Source organism: Myotis davidii, unplaced genomic scaffold, assembly GCF_000327345.1.
Source record: "Myotis davidii unplaced genomic scaffold, ASM32734v1 scaffold185, whole genome shotgun sequence".
NCBI classification, from domain to species: domain Eukaryota; kingdom Metazoa; phylum Chordata; class Mammalia; order Chiroptera; family Vespertilionidae; genus Myotis; species Myotis davidii.
Window position 1 is genome coordinate 3,006,286 of NW_006297811.1, and position 7,831 is coordinate 3,014,116.

Below are 7,831 nucleotides of genomic sequence, written 5' to 3' on the forward strand. Positions count from 1 at the left end.
TCCACCTTCCCTCCTTGAAGGTAGCGGTTATGGGTGAAGATTAAAAATGGTGGCAGAGTAAGTGGATGCTGCATGGACATGTTCCCAAGAACAAACCGGAATTACAACTAAAATACAGAAAAACTTCCTGAATAATCAATGGAAACTCGCAGGAGAGAATCCTGATACGCGAGGACCTAAAGTAGAGACTGCATAGAGACTGTTAGGAGGGGTGGAGGCACGAAAGGGCTGGCCTAGTGCTCACAGAGAGCAACTGAAGTCCCAGAGAGATATCTCAGCTGTGGGGGGTTGCCACTGAGAACTCTGGGACCTAATCCCCAAGTTGGGCCCCCCAGCAGAGAGCACCAAAACTGAGAAGGGCACCCACATAACATCTGGCTGTGAAAAGCAGCAGAGTATTGTCTGCCAGGGAGTGACAGCTGAAAATTCAGGCACCCTCTTAAAGGGCCAATGCACAAAATGTCCTGTGGAGCCACCCACCATGTGCTCCAGCAGAGGGAGGATGAAGTGGACTGGATCTGTGAGAGCAGAAACCAGGACTTGGAACTCAGGGGATAGAGCTCAGAAGGCAGACACCCCAAGTTTCCTAAACTGAGTCATTCCCTCACACAGTGGAGGACATCTTTCCCACATAGACATTTGCCTGGCCTGGGGAAGAGACAGTTGACACACCCTATTGGAAAACACCTTGCCCTAAGGCCACTTAAGAGATTAAAAATAACAGTCAGCCTCCAGGGAGAAGCACACCTGAGGACAATTGCCTGGGGGGGAGGGGGAGCAATTCAAGTTGTAATCCTATCAGCCTATAGGCAGAGGCAGTGGGTTGATTAAAAATGTACTAGTAGAGGAGACTTTATATTTCTGTTATTACAGCTGCCTAATTTCTTTTAAACCTGGGCTGGATTTCTTTTAGGATCCTATAGTCTTCACTTTATCATGGCCCCATTCTCACTTGTACTTCCCTTCCTTGGCAAAACTTAAAAAAATGTGGCTTGAAAGGAAGGGAAATCAATTTGAACATGGCAGCCACTAAAGGTGTTGATAAATTTTCATTAATCTGTATTTCTATACATTTTAATATATTAATTTAAACTCTGGAATAAAAGAATGCCTTCTTTTTGAGAATTCTCCTAGAAAACCCCAAAGAAAACAGCACATCAAAAGTAGAGCACAGACCATCCATTTGTTTCACTTCTTTTTCTGTAGAAAGAGTGGGCAAGTTATGCCCCTGTGATCATTAATTTTGTGTCACTTTGATTGGATTACAGGATGTCCAGATATGTTGTTACAATGCGAATGACATCATCCAATCCACGAAGGCTTGCATGTAACAAGAAGGTAGAGGAAAGGAGGATGCACTGCTCTAGGACTGACTGCATGAGATGGGACATTGATCTCCTTCTCAGGCTTTCAGACTCAAGGAGTCTACACCATCAGCTCTCCAGCACCCAGGCCTTCAAACTACACCAGCAGCTTTCCTGGGTCTCCAGTTTGCAGATCATGGAATAGCTTAGCCGCCATAATTTCCTGAATTAACACCAACCAACAAATCAGTCAACCAATGAATCAATCCTATTGGTTTCTACTTATCATGAGAATCCTAACAAATACAGCCACAGAATTTGCTCCAGAAAGGGCACCTTCTGGGAAAGATTTCTGGAATGGGAAACATCTATTGGGTGCAATCCCAAGAGCCTCCAAATATTCTAGTCTACTAAAGATCTCCCTGACTATCCTGCCAAGCTCCTGGAGTCCTCTAGTCACCATTCCTTTGGATTAGGCCCTGATCAAATGATTAAAACACTAATACTATCCAGTATCGTAAAGTTTTGCTGCAGTCTAAGTTTTTTCATTTCTATAAAAAGAAGGGTGTGCTAGATCAAGTCCAAGACCCCCCCCTTTTAAAATTTTTCTTTAATTTTTTTTTCAATTACACTTTACATTCAATATTATTTTGTGTTAGTTTCAGGTATACAGCGTAGTGCTTAGACAATCATATACTTTACAACATGTAAAGCCCCTTTAAAAGTAACCTTTTATGATTAAATTTTACTGCTATCTTCCATGTATTAATCTTTTGAGGTGGCTTCAGATACCCGAATAGATTTCTGAGAGGAAGCCGTAGGGTACAGGGCATTGCAGGGAGCACAGCTGCCCTCCTCTGTCACTACCGTGCTTCCATACTCTTGGCCTCACCACCTTTCAGGGAACAAACTCCTGCTTTATCTATTAGCTTGAATGATGCTTAGCATCCATGAGGTTTTTAGTCATGAAGATAGGGATATTCAGAAATAATAAAGCCTCTGGAAAGGGACAGCAATGTCTAAATGTAGGCATACACGGGCAAAATGATGTAAAAGTTCTTATTCCAGCCCTAGCTGGTTTGGCTCAGTGGACTGAGTGTCGATCTGCAGACCAAAGAGTCTCGGGTTCGATTCCAGTCAAGGGCACGTACTTTGGTTGCAGGCTCCTCCTTGGCCCAGGCCCTGGTCAGAGCGCATGCAGGTGGCAACCAATTGATGTGTTTCTCTCACATTGATGTTTCTTTCCATCTTTCCCTCTCTCTTCCACTCTCTCCAAAAGATCAATGGGAAAGTATCCTCCAGTGAGGATTAACAACAACAAAAATGGTTCTTATTCCAAGGCTCCAAACTGAAATAAATGAACAAATAAAACCCAGAGTGGCAAGTGAGCTGTTATACGTGCAGCAGGCAGAGCTCCGGGTGGGCATGGACTTTCTGACCTTGCTCTTAATCCCTGGCACCTGGCACAGTCTGGCATATCATAAGCACACTGTAAATGTTTATGGAATGAATGAAAGGTGCGTTCCAGTGCCAGCAGGGTGGGAGTTCCTCACTGTGCACACTCAGCCTCGCCTGGGTTAGGAATAGACCCAGCTAGGCTTTCAATGTAACACCTTCTGAAGGTGTCTTGGCAAACAGTGGAGAGTGAGCATGCAGAGAGGGAGGGATGTCACCACGGGTTTCCCAAAGGTTCTGTCCCATATTTGACCCTAGGAGTACTGCTCACTGAGGGGGTGGGGAACAAGCTGATTTAACCTTTAGGGAAATGCACCCTTTTCCATTGGAGTTGTCAAAAACAAGGCTCCAAACCACAAGAAAATAGAATCTGTCCTTTTTCTTCTGTGTGTCTGGCCTTCCTCGGAGTCTCAATGCCTGTACTTTGAGCATTAGCTGTGTCCAGGTGCAGCTTCATCTTTCATCCCCATTAAAACCACAAAGGGGACTCATAATGTGCCGCAGAAAGAATATCCTCATAAGGTGGAATTCACACATCTGGAGGGTTTTTAATGAATGGGCAAAAGGGGGATGGTTACCTGGCAACCCTGAGTAAGTGCAAATTAATCCATTTTTTATTTGATGTCAGCAGGGTGGCTCAAGTCTTCTGCTTGGTTGGGACAGAATTAAAGCTGATGATGCTCTAGCGAAGTTTTGGGAGTTTGTTTTAATTTCACCCTCATCTCTGAACTTGGCATTTAATCTATTATTTGAAGCAGTTATTCTAACTCATGAATCCTTACAAAATTGTTAGTGAGGTAGGCCAGCCGAGTTCTCTTTCTTAATTTGAAGCTTGTGAAGATTAAGGAGTTCAGTGTTAGGTTACCCTTCTGGCGTAGCCCCAAAGGAAAGCAGAATTGTCAGGCTGATAACTTTGTTTATGGCTCCCTTTCATTGTGCCCTGTCTACACAGGCTGCAGCAGCCTCCTGGCATCTGGGCTTTGATCTAAAGATAATTTATATGAAAGTGTTAACAAGACAGTGGTACTTGTTTTAATTCAATTTAAAAAATCAGTTTTTGGTAAACGCCATTGCATTTTTTTGTTACATTGAATTTTTGTTACAATGGGGAAAAAATGGTACTTCCACTTGATTTGTAAGGATGAAATGATAGTTACAGGCAGAGCTAACATCTCTATACCAAATACATTGATCTTTACTGAGAAAGGATGTTGTTAGCACAATCATGCTAACGTACCTTAGTTGAGATTTTAAAGGCAGCACTGGTGACCACAGCTAATTCTGGGGAGTCGTCATATTCGGCAACGTAGGGCAGAGCACTGACGTGGGACTGGCAGAGCCCTGGTTCTCAACCCAGCTGCTATTCCTTCACCAATTTGAGTCTCAATGTAAAATGAGATGGTTATCCTTGATAAGCACAAAAGTCCTACCCAAGTTTAAACTCTATAACTCCATGATTATGCTCAAACTGAGATGAGGGAATAACTATGTCTCTGAATGAACAGGACTAAGTACATGCATATGTGCTCCAATAGTCTCTATTTGTTTAAATGTTCTCTTTTCGGTACTTTTTATTCCTTTGGTGTTTTCTATTTATTGGAGGCAGCCTGGAGGTCCTTAACCCCTGACTGAATTCTTTTTTCTAAGGCAGAACACTGCTTGGTTGTTTTGATTCCAATAGCCACCTGACCAGTCCTGCTTCTTTGCAGCACCACCGGCCCACACACACACATTTCCTCATATGTTTGCCAATCAAACCTGCAAATTGGGACAGGATATGTAGTAGAACAACACTTTCCAATATCGACCTTAACATAGTTTTCCTGGCTAGAGATTTTCCCCATCAGAATAATGAAGTATTTAACATATTTTTTTCTAATTCCTCTTTTGTTATCATGGTTTAAAAACAAAAATGCTTGTTTCCAGATGTCTTGTTCGACAGTACCCAAGAACACATGGGAATATTTTGTAGTGGCTGACAGAGTGGGTTGGAGAAAAATAAAAAGCAGATGGACATAGATTAACTCTATCTGTTCCTGGTCTAGGCTTCTCTGAAGATCCTGGTATGAGATCTTTCTCTCCTAATTTCACATCACTAGGCCAATCACAAGCTTGGCAATGAAACAGAAGAACACATTCTGAGTTGGTCCAAACGTTCTGTGTGTAAAGTCATGTTATACTGAATATTGCCTGGTGTGGGGCAGTATTTCATATTAGTTGATCTCTAGATGGCAAGAGGGAGATCTGGCTAGAAATCTGGATAACAGTCTCACTGAGCAGTCACTCCTCTGTTCAATACTTACAGGGAGAAATCGTATTCAAAGGTCCTCTGGGTAAATTCACATTACTTCCTATTAGCTAGAATTTGACCTCCAAATCTGGAGTGGTCTCCTTCTTCTCTTGTATTGAACTAAGGGGTGGGGCCATATAAAAGCCTCTTGTTGGGAATAATATCTGAAGATAGATCAACTGTTATACTCACACCCATGTTTATTGCAGCATTACTTGCAACAGTCAGGATATGAAAACAACCCAAATGCCCATCAGTGGATGAATGGATAAAAAAGATGTGATACATTTACACCAGTAATATGATTCAGCCATGAGAAAGGAGGATATCCTGCCATTTGCAACAACATGGATGGACCTTTGAGCACATTATGGCAAGCAAGATAAGTCAGAAAGAGAAAGACAAGAACTGTGTAGTATCACTTCTATGTGGAATCTAAGAGAGTCAAATGTAAAAAACCCCCCAAACAAACAGAGAGTAAAATCATGGTTACCAGGAGATGGGGTGGGGGGATGAGACTGATTGTATTTAAGGGTATAAATTTATAATGAGTAGTAAATAAGCTGTAGAGATCTAATGCACAGTATAATAAATACAGAAAACAGTGTTATACTACAATAATGTAATGTGATAATATAAATATTCATTCAATGGTAATCACATTACAATATATAAATGTATCAAAGGAATACACTGCATACCTTAAATTTAAAAAACATGTAACATGTCAAACTTATAAAATAAAAATATTACATGAGGAGTGTTAAAATAAAAATGAATCAATTAATATTTATAGATCAAGTGGCCTTCCTGGTCCTATTACTTAGGGTTCATATCTGATCTCAGTCTTCTGGACCTTTACTCTGATTATGAGAAGAAGCCTGAGAAGTAAATAGAAACAGATCCATTCCCACAGAGAGACAGAGCCTCAGTCAACCTTTCCTTGGACATCACTGGTCCTCTGACATTTGAGGTAAATAGGCTCCCACTCTTCACTTGGAGATGGTTCCAAGCCTGTCTTTCCTCACCAGGCTCATAGGCGTGTCTTAGATTGGGTGCACTACACAGAGTCTGAAATGAGGGTTCTTTGTTAGTGATTTATTGAGAGGGTTCTCTCAGAAGTAGAAGGAGAGTAGGGCAAGGAAGAAGCCTCAGCAAGGAAGCTGTTCAACCTAACACTAGCTTTAACCTGGTTTCATGGGAATCCCTGGGACACAAAGTACCCTGAATAGTTGTTTATAGGATAGGCAGAGGGCAGATCTGGTCTTTTATACCCCAGGGCAGTCAGTCATTGGCCACGGCTGGGTATGATCATCTACTTCTGCTTGGCTGAGGGAAATTCTCTTCAGAAGGGGGCAGCCATGAACCCTTTGCAATCAGTAGTCACAGCAGCCAGGGCATAGCTACACCAGTATTAAGGGGACCTTGGTAGGACACCAGGAGCACCCACAATGGGTGGGAAGAAAGAGGAACAAGTATTCCCAAAGTTACTACAAGGTAGAAAAAGGATTTAATTTTTTCACCTCATTTACCCAAAGCTCTTCTCTTTACAAAGGAATGTTCTTAACGGATGTGTGTCAGTGTTTCTTCTTCTCGGGGGTAGAGCAGCGAGAGAAAGGGAAGTTTGAACTGTGCCCTGGGATTAGAGAGTATGTTCAGCATTTAGATCCAAAGGGTTCTGCATAGGATCTCTCTGGCAATATAGAATAACAATATGCTTTGCTAGTTGTCAAGTTAGTTTTTAACATTAAGAATTGTGATGAATCTGGGGCTTTGTCTATTTACATTTGCTTACATCACTTTTGTTTGTACATTTTGGAAGATTGTTTCCATTTGTCTTAACTTGTATCCAATAACAACTTCCTAAAATGAGGCATTAGGCTTCTGCTTATTGCGTTGGTTTCTTCAGGGTCTCTAGATTTCATAGGTTGTCAAGGCATTATGCTATATAATAATAAAAGCCCAGAGGCCGAACAGCAGAATAACCAGAATGACCAGTCGACTAGTCGTTATGATGCATACTGACCAACAGGGGGCAGATGCTCAATGCAGGAGCTGCCTCCTGGTGGTCAGTGTGCTCCCATAGTGGAAGCGCTGCTCAGAGGGCAGGTCCACAGCCACTTGGCTGACCAGGATGAGTGGTGCTCCCACAGCGAGCCGTTCCCTGCAGGCCATGCCCCCCACCAGTGCATGAATCTGTGCACCAGGCCTCTAGTCTTAATTTTAATAGAAAAATCATTATCTCTTAGAGCTGAATTACTAGTTTAAAAAAGTCTTTCATGTAAAAAATGAGATTCTAAAGCACAAAAGTTGAATAATTTGCTCAGGTCATAGAATTAATTTGTCTCAGAGGTATAGGAAACTGGATTCCATGCTATTGGTTTTAATTTGCCACACTGCTGCCCACTGTGTTTTTGTTACTCAGGTATTCTTTTCTTAACAGTGATGACTATGAAGACATCATATTTTTTTGTTAATATTACTCATAGGCTTTTTAGGAAGAGGGAGGTTTTCAATGTGCTCCTCTAACAAGGGAACATTCCTCCTCCAATTGTTCAGAGAACACAAAACCTATTAAGCTATGTTTGCATGAATGGGAGTCATTGTGTTTTAAGTGGTCGTGTATGCCATGCCTCAATATCTTTTTATTTCTTTTCTCCTCATGAATGATCATTAAGTAGATTTTTGCTTAGGGCAGCCATACATCTTCCTCCCTTCCCATGCATGTTAGATCCTTGCTTTAAATTTTATATCACATGGCTGACAAGAGTCCTGAGAACCC